At 37.8% G+C, this 19,620-nt stretch overlaps 1 protein-coding gene across 1 annotated transcript in view; it reads right to left on the reverse strand.

Annotated features, from left to right (window-relative positions):
* Nucleotides 1–19,620, reverse strand: part of px (MAP7 domain-containg protein plexus) — a 182,321-nt gene that overhangs the window by 31,098 nt on the left and 131,603 nt on the right. The window lies entirely within an intron of this gene.

Consider the following 19,620-nt stretch of genomic DNA (forward strand, 5'->3'; position numbering starts at 1 on the left):
TGTTATTTCCATGTAGTACAGGGCGAGCCTATTGCCCTATACCGGACAAGTATTATAAAAACAACTCGGTTCGTTTTGTTGTCGCGGATAATTGCGTGAAGGGATATAGACGAAGCTATTAATAAAATTACCAGGAAAAAAACATTTTTTTTGTAAATTTGTAAGGAAATATCACTTTTGGAGCTCGTTGCGCACTGTATTACCTAATTCTGTACACGTGGAGTCGGCAACGTGTTTACAAACATCCAACAGCCACGTGACAAATTATTATTATTTTTAGAATACCCAAAATAATTTCCACGGAATCGAGAACATTTATTTCACAATTTTGTGACCAATTGCAAAGGTTTTACCTCAATCGTCATTTATTTTTCAGACTCCAAAATATTCAAAGTGTCACAATAATACGTGTATGTCTTGACCTCATGGAAATATTGTGTAAATTCAGTGGAAAACGTAACTTAAAGTAACAAATGAATTTTCCATCTCTGTCACTTCTTGAAGACAGAGTCACGGAACACACTAACTGTAATGTTGTTTTAACATACAGCCTTGCTCATAAGTATTAGGCACCCTATAATTTTGAGTCTTATGAATAATTAGGTTGAAAAATGAAACGGATTCGGTAATAAATATTCATTTATTAATAAATAATTATAAAATATACTAATATTTTGTGTGTCTGCCCTTCGCTTTGATCATTGCAGCAATCCTGCTAGACAGGCTACGTACAAGCTTCTTGCATTCATCTGCAGTGATAGCATCCCACTCTTCCATTAAAGCGTTTTTTACGCGGATTTTGATGTTATGGTGTGCTCACGTATCTTGCGCTTTAATATACCCCAAAGTTGCTCAATGGGGTTGAGATCTGGAGACTGTGCCGGCCAATCAAGCAAGTCAATGTTGTTCTCTCGGAACCAACGCATTGTGACTGCCGATTTGTGACAGGGAGCATTATCCTGCTGGAATTAGACACCATCTAAGTTTGTGTCGCCAAAAATGCGAGTCATAGAAGGCATCAACGCGCTATCCAGTACATTTATGTACTTTTGGCTGTTCATGCGACCTTCGCAAACGAACATTTCGCCCACTCCATCGGCAGACATGCAGTCCCAGATCATAATGCTCCCGCCTCCGTGTTTGACGGTAGGTACCACACAACTCGGGTGGTATTCTTCACCGACACGCCGTCGCACAAAGACTACACCAGGCGTTCCAAAAATCTGAAAAATTACCGAAATAAACTTGATTTAAAATTTGACATATTTTTTCTAAAATTAAACTGTTGAAAGCGAAATGCGTGTTGATATTTAACATTAATGATATAAAACTTACCTCAAAGTTAGATTCATCGGACCACACAACATTGGACCAATCTTCTTCAGTTAAATGTTGGTGTCTCAGAGCCCATTCTAAGCGGCTCTTTATGTTGCTGACGGAGAGCAATGGCTTCTTCCTCGCTTTGCAGCCTTTTAAACCAGCTTTCGCAAGTCTTCTTCTTACTGTTGGAGCACTGATTAATCTTCCAATTGTCTCGGAAAGATCTGCAGCGAGCTCAGAAAAAATTTTTTTGCGATTTCTGAGGGAATTACGAATAAGTAATCGGTCTTGTCGCGCTGTTGTCTTATAGTTTCTACCTGTTCTCGGTTTGTCCGCGTGAGAACCAGTCTCGGCAAACCTTTTGATAGCAGTTTGCACTGCACATCGAGAACAATTCACCATTCTGGAAATCTCTATCTGAGACTTGCCTTGTTCATGTAGAGTTTGAATTTTTATCCGATTTTCCACACTCACTTGAGTTAATTTAGGCATTTTGTAAAATAGACTGTATCTAATTTACAAATAAGTCGCAAATAATAGCCTCTTGACACTACGAGTAATGAAAGAAGACTGATTCAAAAAATAAAATTATTTGAAAAAATGACATAATTAACAAAATGTTGACCAGATGTTTTATGACACCTTAGAATTCGCAATCCTTTGTTTAAAATTTCCTATTGATAACGCCGCCTAGCATATTGATAAAAGGATTCGTCAATTTTTAAATACTGAATGAGTTGCACGTGTTTTATGGGGGTGCCTAATACTTATGAGCAAGGCTGTATTTATATGTGAATTGTACTTCCAATCAGCCACTCTCGTTATTCATGCCAACAAAAATCACAATAACAAGCCAAACAAGCAACTATTCAAATAAGCACTTGTAACAAAACATCGTCACTACCCAATAAGTAACAGAACAACAATAAGAACATCGGTCCTCTCTCTCTTTTGTACAGGGAATGATAAAGACATAGTTAAGAATATACTCGCATAGCACGTATGTATGGCGGAACAGCGCAGCTCGTCTGCTAATCACGAAGAAACTTTGTCCCCACCCTACTCCCCCCGCGCTAGTGATGTGACGCAATATCGATAATGTCGCTACTGACGTACTGTGAGGTATGGGTTTAATGTCTTGTGGCATAAAGATGTCTGCTTAAATAGATTTTCCTGCTACTTTAGTGCTTAATGTTATTGAAGACGTTTTTGTTAAGGTTTAAAGGAACCTAAAGCGTATTTTGGCGCCCAACGTGGGACTCTGCAATAATAGAGTTGAGTACCTTTCTGATATATTAAGTCATTTGAATAATACTACCACAAAGTAAACTAGTATCTGAGCTATATAATCATGTGAAAAAAAGTCATCTTTGTGTTTACTTTACGATTTTTATCGCCAGCAAACGGCTCCAGATATAGGTGTAAATGAAATGATTGCAAACGGTGGAAGAGTAAAGTCCTGCATCCAAAGGTATGAATAAAACGTGAAACTATCGAGCATTTCCCGTTCCTTGCGGTAGACAAAGTACTAGCAGGAACTATGCACTCCGTCAGAAAGTCGACGTGAATAATTCGAGGCGAACGAGTGCCGCGACGATACGCCGCCACTGCGAGCAATGCCAGCGGAGCGGACTCTACGTTATATTTACTGTAAGAACATTGTATTTGAATCAATATTGTGAAGCAGTCGTAATTATTTTTACCATTAAAGATAGAATTAATTGCAAATCAAGTGATAATGTAGGTATGCTCTTAATTTTAACCCATAAGAAACTCTATGAATAACATTTTCGCTATGGAAATCTTATAAGCGCTTTGATGTTTATCACAAAAAAATCACGTCGACATCAATCATAGACAGCGTAGCCTCTGCCAAAGTAACGAGCAATCTAATGTTCAGCATAAGGCAAAACCCTGAACAAGTCTTTATCATTTTGTCATAGCACCCTCTACAACTTAAGATTCACTCTCAACACAGTTCAATCCTCATAATTTTACAGACACGTCCCAAACAGCACTAAGCCATTGCCAGCTCATTTCATCTCTCTAGCACTGCGTCAACAAGGGGCGCGTTTCCTACGTATTTACGATTCGTGCCACCGTTAAGGGACACATACGGATAGTGCGTGGACCACTACGTGGCTGTTCCCTGGTGGAATATGAACTGGTCTTGGCCTGTTCTAAAGGGTGTGGTAAGACACTCTTGCTTTTTAGTTTTGTGTTGTTTTTATGGGTGCTACGTTTATTATAGTACACATTATTATGGACTATATACTCCGAGGATCAGTAAGTTCATATTACAGTTTGTAATCAAACGAGCAAGAAAAGACTATGGGGTAAGCTTACTATGGAGACTGTTTACTTGTCTTCCTTAATCTGCTTTCGTGAATGATCCCGCTAGCCATAAATTGTATAAATAAATCAAGGCTCCTTTGCACAATCGACATAACAGGTCTAGAAATTGAACTGCTTTTAAATGCCTTTATATTAAAAATAAATCTTCTTTATGTAAGGGATTGTGACTAAAATACAACGAAGTAACGATCATACGCTTAACAAAAATAATCATCTCCCAAAACTGATTCAACCAAAACGTATAATTTAAAATACTGCCTCACCCAAGAGATTAGCAGTCCATAAGAAGCTGAAACGTTCCCCTACACATTCATCTGTATATCTTAAAGGTCCCCCTTAAAATCCGTCGGTACTTAACGTCTCAATGGCTACAATAACAGTCTCAAACGGCCCAATTAAATCCTGACCCGCCGCGTTTTTCAATGAACTGAAATACTTGGGAATTTTTCGAGGCTAATATTTACTTTTATATTGAATGTTTCACTTTCCAGGAGGTTTGGGACTTCGTGAAATAAGGATATTGATCGGTGTGTTGAGTATTATGTTAAGGTTGGGTAATGGATGGGTGAACGATGTGCTTGAACATACGAATTAGTTTTAAAATCTCATTCAACTATGCAATGCAATGCAGCAATGCAAGTTTTCACCTGAATTTTATACTTCATTTAATCAGAAATTCTGTTTTAAATTAAACTAAATTGATTACTAAATTCGGTCCAGAATCTATCAAAACTTTTTCAAAGCGGTTGGCAGCTTTGAGATCTTGGGATTACGGGAATACGGAACGGGGTTGAAAATGGAGCAAGCTTAAGAATAGTTTGTTCTTCTAAAGACGCAATAAGAAGGTATTTTATTATGCTCCCCGAGACAGGCGACAGTAATAGGATTACTGAGGCAGTTACAAGATAACGGGGATGCTCAGCCAGGATTATAATTAGACGCCTTTTAAGCAAGTGTATTATTTCTACTAGTATAATAACATTAGCTTTATGGAAAGTGGGGTATTTACAATATAATCTGATAGTAAGATTTTGTGAGCGAGTCTTATTATTTTGTTTAAACGTTAGTTTCTTTATTCCGTATGCTAATACAAAATGAGCTACTTGAGCAAACAAAGGTAAATGTCAATTAAAAATATCATTTATACCATCGCTCAGAATTCCGTCACTTTTGCTAGAGGCAGAAAAAGCACAATGTTGAAAATTTAAAAAGAAATAGACAGCGGAAACAGCCCAACGAAAAACGGAGAACAATTCTTTTTTGGAATAAGAGAACTTAACACAAAAGAGCGAAAGCAACCAGTTAAGCTCTTACGCCAAGACCACACAAGAGGTAAAGAAGGAACGATAAAACCGAAGCGAATTCCCCACACCTTCCAACATTCATAACTTGGTAACCGTCTAGCCATTCCATTCGCACCTCACTCCGTCCCACAAATTCTGCCGACGTCGTTCATTACAGAGGGGAGGTGAAAAAACGCGAATTTGAAGGAACTCGTAATCTGATGAAGGCATAATTTCATTAAGGGCGAAGTTCGTAAAGCCTTGCATTAAATAAACTCAGTGTGGCGAGTTACTGGTCTCCTACTAATGGATCTCGAGGTATTACGACGTGATTTAAGTTTGAAAATGTTTGCTTTCTCGGAATATTATACAGAGTCCACGTGGAAATGAGAATCCTTTCCGGGAAAAATGAATTGAGTCTGTGAATCCGTAGAAAATGTTTGGAACTCTGACGCAAGCGGGTACTCGTGGCGCAATTATGTTAAAATGATGACAAAATCTGCCTTAAAAAACATACCCTCTCATGTTGATCACTAGGAAAACATGTTCTTAGAAGAGAGCAATTGACATCTTATTTCTGAAAAAACCGACTTCTAAATTCATCAATCCAAAATCCAATACTGTTTTAATAAAGTGAAAATTAGGATAATTGAAATCGAAAATTGCCTACCTATAAAACATCTTTGAGCAATAAAACCTACAATATTCCCTAACAGGCGATACAAAGCTACCCTGCGTACCATACGACATACTACTTCCAACAGAATATCTTGGAAGTTGCGTGTAGCTAGGAAGTAACAAACAAACCCGGGGTTGAACGACAAGTGGCACCCGAGTACATGTCGGGGGCGATATATCAGCAGTAACATTATCGAGTGAGTAGCGTGTCACATAGTAGGTGTCTGTAGAGGCGAGTGAGGCAACAGCGTGCGGCCCGCGCCCCTTCAGCCGCGCATGCGTACTGCGAGCGCGCGTTGACGTTGTACACACGATATTGTCTGGTTTTGTGGTGACTGTTACAGCCCGTGGAAATCGGTGGCGTAGTTTAAAGCCCACTGATGTCCCGCACGATTTTCTCGTACGGGACATTTAAGAGTTTCTTCTGGAATTTAGTACGTTTTAAACTGGTAATGCTTGCGAGTAGCTAGCAGCTGAGTTGATAGTTTCAGTGCTGCAAAAAACACGCAAAATCAAGACCAACTGTTTTTCAGCTACGTCAATAGCTTTGAAAACAGTTCGACTTGATAGTAGAAAAAAGAATTTTGACCACTTTAGTAAGATGTAGAAAATACACACAAACAAAATAAAAATATCCGACAATCACATAACACCTAATCCGTTGCCGTACATCAATGGAGACGTCCACCACGACCCGAGGATTAAGCGCTCGTAAAAACGAGGGTACTACGGCAATAACGTCTTGATACACCGCGGCGATTTAACCGACAACACACTTATACACCAAATTCAACCCTAACTCTCATAGTTACAGTAGATATTTGAGTGGAGACAGCCAAGCTAGTATTTCAACTGGTCATAGAACACATGTCTATAACGATTTACCCGACATTCAACTCTTTTTTAATTTCAACCCTATGAGGTTATGTTAGGGTTGTTTTTTGTTTGGAGGTTGTATTTCAACGGTATGACACAAGCCTATTTGTAAGGACCTTCGCAAGTTCCGTTAGTTTGTTCTTATTGAGGGGTTCGGCTGTGTAATGGCGCTAGTGTCTTGCAGTCCCGTGAGTGTTCCGATGATAGGGGGTTATTTTGGGGTGTAATGTTGTGTGACGGATGGAGATAACGTTAAGTGGGTATCAAATTACAGTGTTTTTGACTGGTTTTTATGTTATCTAAAATGAACATTTTGAATGCAATTTGATTTAAATATGTAAATGATTGTCTTACGTAGGAATACTACAATAATTATATGAACCCTCATCCTTACACGTATCCTTACACTTATAAGAAACTAGAGTCAAGAGTTCCTTTTTCCCTTATTCCGAAAGATACTCGCTCAGCAATTTCATATATTTATTTCTAACATCATAACAGATGTCATTCAAATGCGTATTTTAAGTTATTTACAATTTCTTATCACTATTCCTCTGCTATTAAACAAAAATCAGTCTACAAATATCTCTGTTTCCACCCCGTGTACTCACGATCCCCCGCGATCGTCTAGGGCAGTGTCGTGTGGTGACGCGGGGTTAAACACTGAACAGCGACGTTACTAATGGCTGTTCACTGATAGCTAGGGGTTGAATCTACACCGCGGGGAATAGCCAAGATATTTGTTAATTAACACGATTAATGAGATAACTTACAGCTACAGTAATACATGAATAGTACGTGATGCTCATAGCATAGTCTCCTGTATTAAGCAACGTTTGATGCAGTCATACTGCGGTCAGTGGCGACTTAGTGATATTAGCTTCGTGCTTTCGGAGGTTACGTAAAAAGTTTAATTGACAGCAAGCAAGAACTTGCTTGCTGTCAATTAAGCTTACAATCGTTAAGCGATGTCAAAGGCTTCTGCTTAAATGAAAACGAAAGTTCAACCTGTAGTGCGATTCTGTACAACTATCGAGCGGCGACGACCGGTTAACTATCGAGAAATTAAGTATGAAAGACTAATCAGCGCCTCTAACGGGCGGCGTAGAAACTTCATTTGCAGTACATTTTAACTGTCAAACTCTTGATACTCTACATATAGTAACGACTGTAGAGAATCGCGCTTCTGTATACCACACATACTGTTTAACCATAAACCCTGAACAAAGACCCTAGAGGTTTCTAGGATATTTGCTGTCTCCCGAATTCCCTCGCAAGTTACATTGGCCCTACCTTCCGAACTGGCGGTAAATTCACTCTTTGTATCATTGACTATCGTAAGTGTCAGCATTTGACATATATGAATAAATGATTTGATTTTGATTTTACTATGAACAAAATTACGAAAAAATTAAATAGCTATAATACCAGAAGGTAGTCTTACAAAAAATCTCTAATAACTTCGTTCTCAAGTTATAACTGTAGAAACGAACAGACAATATTAAAACATTCTCGTCTGTACATCAGGGGGGCAGTAACGAGGTGCGCCACAAAGAGCTCTCAGTACTTCGATAGTATAGAGGGGATGAAGCCAGCAGTAAATACTTGTGCGATGCAAAGGGAATACTGAGTGGAAACATGGAATACAAAATACTTGTGTATGCCATTGTGAGACTGAATTACTGTTGTGTGTTTATTGATTTTTGGCAATAAGGTACACAAAACTTTGACCAAAGATTTTCCTTTTTATGAAAAACTACCAATACAACACAGTTGTAAGGTAAGAAAGAATGGATAACAAATTGACACTCTTGAAAAAAATAAAACCAACATAAATAAAATACTACATGAAGTAAAAACATATTATAAAAAAAAATATTTAGAAATTCTCTAATAACAATAGAATACACAGATGTTCAAATTATGCATTTATCATAATTATGTACTTTTGAAATAATTTGTTAATGACAAATATTCTTACAAGTGGTCTGAAACTTTAGGCAGTGTATATAAGCTATGCTCATAACTTTCATATTTGTAAAATATTTGCAACAGAATTTAAATTCATTACAAGAATATTAACAATATGATCACAATAATTCTTCTACACGTTAAGATTTATGGGTAGAAGTTAGCTGAAGATAGGAAGCTATGCTTGAGCGAGGTGGGCGGGTGAGTGAGCGTACGAACAGGTGGCGATAACAGGTGGCACGACTTTAATAAATACGTACTTGTGGAGTAATCGACTAGTACAGGCGTTCAATACTCATTATACTGGGGTTTAATTATACCCTGATATTGTGTTATATTAGCGTAGAGGGTAAATTGGGTTAATGTTGTAAAAGGGTAATCGATAGCACATACTTCAATTTTTAAGTCAATAACTATAAGTATTGTTTTTTAAAGCTACATTTCTACATTATATTTGAGCAACGAAGGATATTCTTACTGAGTAAAAAAAACCCGGTAAATTACTGGATTACGGCAAATAATGTACACTTTTGCTATTTAAAAAAAATATAACTTCACCTTAGTAATTTTATAATATGACGTTTAATCATCTTGCATCAACCATAAAGCATTCTTATTTTCAATACCTACACTGACTTTTCTACACTGAGCCTTTTCAATCACTATGCCCAATCAAATTATTGCTATCATGTTCCAAGCCTGATATAATTGTATTGACCTTAGTAATCCTCCCTTTCATACAAACACATACATTGATATACATACAATCACACATACAAAGTACCCACACACACACAGAATCAACGGTCGTTTATTTAAAATTCAGTACACGTTCGGAGCCCCTTTCGTAAAGGCGTGAACACACTGGGCGCGTTTCAGTGTGTTTCGACGCGAGTTTATGTGCACCTGTCATATTTTTTCAGTGAGTGGTGAGGGATATATACGGGCTTAATTTTATAAATGTGGTAATAACTCTGCATTTACGTCTGTTATCCACTCTCTTCTGTTTTAAGTAATAAATAACATTCACGTGCAAACAACGGTACTGCTGAAGGCACATTTCAAAAAGCATAGAATAAAAAAAGTGTGTAGTTTCAGTGACATGCGTAATGGCATAAAAGCAATAGACAAGTCAATACAAGACTCAATAGTTAAATTTATTCAAAATTAATAGGAATACAATGTCAGACACTGCTTACAAAGCGCTAAGCTAGCTAAAAGAATGCAGAATAAAAACCGCGCGAAAAACCAACCGCACGAAATACACGTTTGATCTACAATCACCTTAAAGTTCAGCGGCTTCCGCGGTTCAGAGTGTTTCGTACATGCAGTGAGAGATAAACCGGCGACTTAACGTTGAGAGTAATCTTCGCATTGTGTCTGTATCTTAACGGCGGCGTGTTTATGTCGCGGTTATCAAGCGACGTCTGTTCCGATGGTAATTTTAGTACACGTCATAGTAGATTGAGTGTGTTGTGTATAAGACGACAGTTTGAAGATCATAGAGACGTGTACTTCACACTTAATACAGTGACTTTGTTTCAACAGTTTATATCAAGCACATTTATAAAGCAGCAAATTCAGCTTCATAACAAGTGTTCAAAAATAAAGAATAAAAGTTAAAACATGGATTAGGCTGTGTCCCCACCTATATTAAGCTTAACTACGTTGCTAACAAATGGTCTAATTAAAACTTAAATCACCTAATGTTATAAAGTCTCCATTGCTACAAAACTTCACCCCAAATTATACAGTACAAATTGTATATGTTACACAGGAAACAATCGTAATTTACACACAACACAAACACGAGACTAACTGATGGAATAAGCACCGCAAGCGCGCGGGTAGTTGCACAAAAGCGATCGATACGTCACCGCTACATGCATAAACAAAGTCCCTCGTTGGGCGCCACTACTTGCCGGCAGCACCGAATATATTTGCTGAATAGCTGACAACTTTACGAGAGTGCTATTAACTAATTAACTAAATGTGTCTGGAGCAGATTTTTATACAAGTTTTACTAAAAGTGGGTGACAGAGGATAGACATTGCAGATGCGGAAATGAAGATGACTGGATGACTTGGTCTCATTAGAGAATGGCTGCGTAAAACAGGATGATTTGGAGAGAAAGGAAGAGGCCCTCCTACAGTAACGAGACACTGATTCAACTAAAATTTTGCATAAAAATATTACTAGAAAAATGATACTTAACACTATGAAAGAGTAAGGTTTGTTGAAGATTTTTATTTAATCCCTATTAACAAAAGCTTATACGGTGATTTTACAGACATGCAATCGACTTTAATAAAACTGCAAAAATACTCCAGTTTCATATTTATAATACATATTAAACTCCACGTTTCATATAATATTTGTTTGAGTATTACGAGTGGCTTTCATCACGAACTTTGTTTGAGCTCTGTTCCGTAATTGAGTGTGTTGTTTTAACAAAGTTATTTAATGAATTAAATTGTTAAACCTGCTATTGGAATGATTTATTGAGTATGTCCTTTGATTTTGCATGGAAATATCGAGAGCCTGTTGAACACAGTTGTTTAACCTCATCGAAATTTAAATAGATTTCAAATTATTTTATATTATTATTTAGTACTTCTGATACAAGATTTTAAAATACATTTTTTTACATGGCATGCTTAATAAGTGTAAACCTTACCAGTCTAGATTAGGATCGACACGCTTGTGGAGCTGGTAGTAAATTCAGTAATTGCAACGCTAATGTCCGTCGTAAGTGTCAATATTTGAACTTAATTATTGGATTTTGAACAGAGCACCCAAAAGAGCTCATATTATTATGTTGTAATAGACCCTAGATGAGTAGAGTACTGTCACCGATATGCTATTTTCTTTAGAGAGTACTATCGTATAACTAATCGTATCACAAACTATATTTATCTATCCCGTCTCTATGGCCAACAGTCGTAATTCCACATTTATTTCAACCCTCGGAAGATGGTTTTCATCAAGTAATCACATTATTACCCTACATCTGTTTAATATGACAAGGGAACACGTCACAATATTCAGCGTGTGTCTGTGTGTGCGCGTGTGAGCGTGTTCAGCACTAATGCGAGCCCGCGGTTAACGCTCGCCGTAACAACGCCGCTAATGGCCTCCGTGATGTACTACAATACTACACGCCCGAGTGGCTAAGTGGCGGCTATTTCGCTTTTTTTACTTTTCTTCGTTGAAGGTGTTTATTTGTGTTTATAATGTGTGAAAATATGTATTTTATAATAAATTCACTGGGTTTCTAGGTTAATCTGCCTTCCAATACAGCATAACGATTTGGTTTGTTTCGATTAAAGCGACCTTTAAGCAACTCTATGTTACTTAACATTAACAGAGAAATACAAAAAATCCTGCCAAATAATGTGACACATAAAATACCTAATGGTACTTAACAAGAACACATTTTTACAGCAAAATTACCATGGAATGAACCAAAAAGCCCTCAATAATTCAAACCCAATAAAATCGTACAAAACGATCATTAAACAAAAGGCCAATATGATGCGAATCAAAACAATTACAACGCGGCTGCATGACAAACGAGCGGTGCGGGGGGCGGGGGGCTGTGAGAGAGAGCGGGGGGAGAGGTTGGGGGGAGTGACGGCAGTAAAAATAAACAAGTCGACGCCGTTACGACAAATAACCCTCAGACGCGGGGCGGGCATGCGCCGTGCATGGAACTTAGACGCGGGACACATTGATGATAAACGTGGTGAAGCTGAGCCCGATGAGGGGTTTAAAGCGACTTACTGTGTATCAACGGGACAGCTTTGTGCGAGAATAAAAAATATAACCTGTCTTTTTTATGACTACGGTATTTTTTTCTCCAGAGAAAGATGTATGAAATGCAGCAACATTTTGTATTAACTTGGCACGTTACACGGCTGCAAATGGCTTCACATAAAACAGATTAAAGTTAGCCCAGCCAGAGATTTAACCCTAAGTGCTTATAATTAAGATTCTCTACTTCCTAAAACACGGAAGCAATGTATATTCTTCGAAATAAAATTTTCATTTACCGTACAATAAGAGTTCCGAGAACATAATTTCTCAGTTACCGTACTTTACTGAAGTAATAAGGTTTCCAGAAAACATTTCAAGTTCAAGTTAACAACTCTCAAATACAAAGTTATTGTAAGTGAGAAACTAATAGTCCCACGTTGGGCGCCAACGTTGCATTTTAATATAGCGTAGGCGCATTCAATTGTACCGTGAATTGAAAAGGGCAAATATAGACGTGAATATTCTGCAGTATCGGTGCAAACTTGGATGCTAGGTGTAGGCTGCAGCCGGTTGCTAGGCAACCTGAATACGTGGAGCCGTGATTGGATAACGCGGGACGTTGTATTTTATATGTGGGTAGATATTAAGTCGCTTTGAACTTTTGTAATTGGTTTTGCTTCGCATGTTTGATGAAAGCTGCATAAATTGTGTCTGAGTTTTAAACTTTGTATCCCGTTATAAATAAGTCTGCAAGCTGTACTTTCATTGCCCGTTTTGTGCCTTTCTATGTTACTTATTTCGTGCCTATCTTTTAATCAGCAGCTTAAGTCAGTGTTTGTTTTAGGCTCAAAAAGAAACCACTGTACAGTGTACAAGTATAAGAGACGTATAAGAGACAACGAGAACAACATAAAACCCGGAATTAATTAAATCTGTCAGAGGCAAACGTTGCAAAGCCTCTCTAGGATTTTTTCAAGCGTTTGTTAAAACCGTATTCTTTGAAAAGCCATTTCCTTTGTGCAGAGATTTTCCTCGGACACAGTGTGTCAGATACGCGGCGTAGAGAATCAGTGCGGTGATAAAGCGCCGGCGATGTTACGACAAACATCGGTGAGGGAACAAAGCCACACACTACACTCGAGTGGGCAACCACTATGCGACTTTTAGCTCCTAAACTACCCACATTTTTGTTGGGAATAAAAGAAGTATGACGCTCTAGAATCGCTATTGTGTAAAAGTTTTACATTTTATTTCTGTGACTTTCAGAATTTGAATAATATGTGACTTTACGAACAACAATGCTTTATGATAATAATGTATTATCACAGACGCCCGAAAATTTTGCCATCTACTGGTTAGTCCAATGTAATAATTGGCAAGCCAAATTCTGGGCACGTGACTAAACTTTTGGCTACGTTGAGAACAGTCTGATTCGGGACTTGACCCGTCTCGTAATCAGCGTCTTCCGTTTGGACAACAGACGCATTTAACTGAAGCTTGATTTCAATACAACATACTGCTATAATAACATAAACATAGCAGTACAAACAAAACAATAACAAGTCGGACGTAAAGTTAACTTGCGACTGGCCGTGTTTCGGACAAGCCGACTGTCTGCGTCGGTATGTTGGCGCCCGACGTGGGCCCGTCGTGTGTTGTTACCGCTTTTGTTTACCACTTGATATTCGATGTTACTGTTTCTAGGGAATCGTATTGTATGCCTGTGGGGAAAGACTGATTGGTAGATTGACAGACTGCACAAAGCCTAGGATTAGTGTTGTATCTAATTTGTAACCATACATTCTTCGGCTAATAAAGACATTTGTACTAATGATTTGGATATAAAATATTAATAAGATTATATATTTTCATATCCGCACTTTACATTTTCATTTCGTGAGGATGGATTTTACCTTCAAAGAAGGGCTAACACGGGCTTTTTGTACTAACTTTTTGACATCAATATACCTTGTTTCAATGCAAACTTATCTAATTATTGGACTATTTCTGTAATCCATATATTTATGGGATCAGTATCTCTATCAAACAAAACAGTGCTAGAATCTTAACTAAATTTCGATCTATCGAGGTGTAGCGTAGAGCTGTATACCGTAGAAGGGTATCGATTCGAGTGTCGCCAATTTATAATGCATAACGTTCGGCTGAATGCTCACAGTTAAGTTTGTATTGACTCACCGTCGAGGCAAGGCCGCAACCCCGATGTCTTGACAACTTATGTAATTTAACATCGTGTACTATATACCTAGTTTCAAAGCTGTATAACATTTCGTACATTGAACATTTATTTTTCATTGGGAGAAAAACTAACGTATTTTCATATATATGAAGTTATGAAAGGCTTATAAAGTGTTTTGTTTCTTTCACTCCTTAGCGAAATGAAAAAGAGAAATCATGTTATAGTAGGTTTTTAACTAAAATAGGTTTATAGTGTGTTTATGAATTATGGGAATTAGGTTGGTAGCTAACATGACCATAAGGATAGTTTACTAGTAAATACGCGAAGATATAAATTTTATTGCTTTATAAAGGTGAAGAGAATTTCAACTGTTACTGAGTAACATAATACTATCTTCAGGTGAGAACAGACTAATTCGGTATAAAGTAGTTATTATTTCTTTGTACTTAGTCGTATTTAAAGAAACATTTTAAGTAGCGGTCGTATATCGTAAACAAACCGAGTTAGTTGAACAAACACAATTACGATCGTATTAGTGACCCCGGCACAGTGGGCGGCCTACTTGACGGTACTAAACGATCGCTAAATAATGCACGTGGAACACAACAGATGTAGCTGTGGACTTAAATACCTGGACTTAGGAATAGTGATAAAAAGTAGGTGACATTTTTTAGCTTAAGAAGTTATTGATTGTTCCTTGTTCTAAGTATGTATATAATACTAGCTGACCCGCGTCACATAAGAGAGAATGGGTCAAAATGTTCCCCGTTTTATAAACATTTTTTACCGGTACTCTGTTTCTATTGGTCCTAGCGTGATGATGTAGCATCAAACATTTTTCCTTCCTCGATAAATGGGCTATCTAACACTGAAATAATTTTTCAAATCTGACCAGTAGTTCCTGAGATTAGCGCGTTCAAACAAACAACTCTTCAGCTTTATAATATTAGTATAGAAGTATAGATCACGTGGGAAAGAAGACAACAGCATACGACCACGACCTGTGCGATACCAATTGGTTAAGCAACTACTAGAAAATTTTAAAGCATGTTGTATGACTTAGAATAAATAGATATAACAGAGTAGTTAATAGTTGTGATTAAGTGTCAGTTTGCGACTTATCCCGTGCATCTGCATAGAAACGACTCAAGTGAAAATAAAGTCCATAGCGATCTTTCAATACCTTATAATTTTAAACGTCATGAAACGAATTGCACGAAGCTATCAGCAAAACAAATACAATATTTTAGTAAAACAGACGATAGTTTGCGAGCGTCCCAATTAACAATATCCCGTATAATCCGGTCTCAGACAAATCACATCTGTGTATAGCTGAGCGGCGCGGGGAGGCGCTGTGAGGCGGCGCGGTGCAAAGAAAATACGTTCACTTACAATCTACACGACTATTGTCTAACAACCAATCGAACGGAATGAGCTGCGGTGTGAGTGAACGCGAGTGTGAAGAGAATACAGTATGAGGCATTCAGCAGACAAATTACTACCTTCGTTTTTGTAAAAATTGATTTAAAAAATTAAAACAGAATAATATGTGATGCTAGTCACAGGAACCTTTAAGGAAATTATGCGAATGATGAATGGCAATATGATTGTTCGAGTAAGTAAAACACTAAAAGAAATAAAAACAAGCTTACTTAACTAAAATACTACTATGCTACTTTTGTCACTCATTGAAACACGATCAGGGAGGCAAACTATACCTATCTGCATGTTTTTATGAGCGTACCAGTATTCATAATAATAAAGAGCTGCACTAGTTTGTATTAATAATATTCTTGTTATATAAGTACCACTGTGGTGGGAAGCAAACATACGGTCCTGGAGGTGAGCTGTTACATTCGCCTATGAACCCCTACAACACTGGATAATCTCACTGTTCGTATTTAGGATCTTACTAACTAGTAAAAATATCATCAACTAGAGGCCGCCAGCGACTTCGTCCGAGTGTAAACCCTTCCCGTGTAAATCCCGATCCCTCAGGAGCTCCGGGATAAAAAGTAGCCTATGTGTTATTCTGGCTCTTCAGCTACCTACATACCAAATTTCATAGTAATCGATTGAGAAGTATTTGCGTGAAAGAGTAACAAACATCCATACATACATACTCACAAAATTTCGCATTTATAATATTAGAAGGATAGTTTCAACCTTTCCCGCGCTAACTGTGGCCGCGCCTCAATCCACCCTTGTCCCCACAGTGTCAGTCACCGCTATCACTGCGACCACGACCGCCCCGGCTCTTCGCGCCACAAATGGCTTTCCAATAATCCGGGCTTTGACGCGGCTGTCGGCTCTCCAAATTAGTGCTCGTAGCCATTGTGAGGCGACACCGGTTTTGTTTGCGTTCACGTAATCATTCCTTGTTCTTTGTGAGTTCGCAAAAGGTGTGATATTGGTCTTTTTTGTTGAATTGTAGAATGGAAATGTAGTATCTATAGATATTCTATGACAGACTTTTTGTGGTAAGGAGGTAATCTGTACCACTGGACTGGACATAAGTCTCAGATAACTTATTTGCTAGATAAAGTGACAGCATGTATGAAAACCACTGGCAAAATTTCACCTGATAATCTATTTTATACATTTAGAAGTGGAATTATACTAGATAGAAAGCTGAATTTTCAATGTAAAAAAAATCGTTCTACCTTTAGTCTTTTTATCCCTAGAAGTATTTCTTCTAGGAAGAATTCACGAGCAAGGAACTAATGTAGTACAGAAGTTTGCTATAAGAGTTTTAATTAGATTCAAAAGAAAGTCCTTGCGCTAAGACAGAACACGATTGGAAACGCGTTGCAGTTAGTTAAATGTATTGAAACCATCTTTTTTTTTACTACAAAAATGTCTTGGGAGATTTTCTGTTAAGAATTTCTAGAGATTGCCCGATATTTGGAAGTTAATGTCACAGACCTTAGCACGCAAAGCTGTCGGTCCTGCGTTTTAACTCTCACTGGTTTTTTCGGATATCCGTCCCACCGGGCTATGAGAGTGAAGGAATAGGGTACCTGTGTATTATGCACACGAACAGAGTACATACATACGTCACAGATACTTCCTTCAAGTATTCCAATTACGTTAGTGCTACATCATATACGTACTCTCCTGTGTATAACACAAGTGCATGTATCGGTAGTGACAAAGTCAGGGCACACAATAGTCAATAACGTTGACGCGGATCAATCGGCCGACGTGAGTGATCTCGCGGCAGGGGGTTGGATGTCACGCCATAAGTTAGAGGCGATAGCGGAGGAAGGGTGTGTGTATACGTATTTGTACGTATATACGAGCGTATACGGGCGTGCACGTGAACTGTGTAACAATGTTTGCGAGTGTTGGTTGCAGTTAAGCGTTGGGGAATGATGACTTACTGGACAATCAATTATTCTATAGTACATAATAACTTTTTAAACCAACATAACTTTTATTCCAAGGTAAAATTTGTGTTCGTATTAATTCCCTTTGCTGAGCAAGGAGGGTCTGGTAATAGTCTCCACAGTCTATGCCTCGATCCAGTACGTTACGAAAACAAGCGTAGTGTTTCCATAAAATAACGCTTTAACTATACCTAATATTCTCGTGATAAGTGGTTTATAAACAACAGCTTTTACTATCACCTAAATTATAACCATCAAGTGAAACCTAAAAATCGCTGTAAGTTCAAAACTTGTGAAGGTATAACAATGTAGGCGAAATGCCAATATGTAAGGGAATCCCGGCCTCGTCTCGACACACGTCTGTTAAACGTACCGAGATGATGCGATGATGCATGGCCACGTAAACTGTATGCGATTCATGCGATTATACACTTTATAACATTACCGATAAAGTAGTATTTGAGAAAATATGTAATACTTTGAATAAATCTATGAAAAATTACGACTGCATTGATATTTCTTTTAAACTTTCGTGTCGTATGTTTTAGATATAATAGAATACAGGAATTCCATTAATATAATGCGAAATGCGCTTGCAACATATCATTCTATAACTGATATTTTTTACGAAAAACCTGTAGTTAGTGTAACAGCTATATACTCTTATCGTATTGTACATAACTGATTACTTCCTACGGGCTATTTTCCTCACCCTGTATAATAAGGTCCAAATTATGCACTATTAAAATATGTGGATAAGGTCATTCCGACAGTCAGTGAATCATAATCCTACCCATACCCAAAAGCATAAGATTTCCATACCTTGCCGAAAAAAACCAAAAGAAAAGAATTTCACAAAAATAATTTCAATCTCACCATCACAAATCCGTACAACAACAGTGGAAACCTCGAAACCCTTTCGGTAACCCGAAAAAGGCTTTGAAATTAAGTAATTTCGCCGGTTTTTGTGAACAAAGGCTAATAAAGTGCGCGCCACGGCCGGAGCCTTACAAAAGACGACTGTAGGGGGCGAGGGAGGGGAGGGGGGAGGTGTCAGCGATACGACCCAGCACTTAAGACGGTGTATTGTTACCGTGCGGGAGGGGGGATAGAGTAGGATAATACGCAGACGGGGTATACGTCTGTGGGAAGGAGTATTGTACCTATCGAATTACTAGTTTGTGGAATCTGATATGGCAATCCGTTGTAGTCAATCTACGAATAAAGTCAACCTTGACATGGATAAATGTGAAAAGATTTTTGAAAAGCTCCATTACCCACGCAAAACATTTCTAAAGAGACCAAAAATAAATGAAAACAGCCTATTTTTAAAAGCCCATTGAAATATGATTTAAACAAAGCCCATTAAAAATATATTTTTCTTCACTACATAAATAACACCGTTTTAAATATCAATAATTTACCCATATACTATCAAACAATATTGAAATAAACAACAACAACAAAGTTTTCCGACCAACAAAATCTCATAGAGCATCACCTCTTAGGCATAAAACCTAACCAAGTTGAACCAGTCTGTTTCAATATGCTACTCTCGGTCGTATTCGTAAGAAGGGTAAGTACTTTATAGGCATCCACAGGTGGTTAGCCATTTGGCGCGCTATATTGTAACGCCTTGTATTAGCCGCGAGGGGGCGCCACCTTGTAACAACGTGTTTAGTTTTCTGAACTTTGTTCTCTATTTCAAGACGGTTTTACGTAAGAAGGAAAACTATAATAAGAAAATGTATGTATGTATATAAATAAATCAATTCATAGCCGTAAGAATATCGAA

This window comes from Anticarsia gemmatalis, chromosome 22 (assembly GCF_050436995.1).
Source record: "Anticarsia gemmatalis isolate Benzon Research Colony breed Stoneville strain chromosome 22, ilAntGemm2 primary, whole genome shotgun sequence".
In the NCBI taxonomy this organism is placed as follows: Eukaryota; Metazoa; Arthropoda; class Insecta; order Lepidoptera; family Erebidae; genus Anticarsia; species Anticarsia gemmatalis.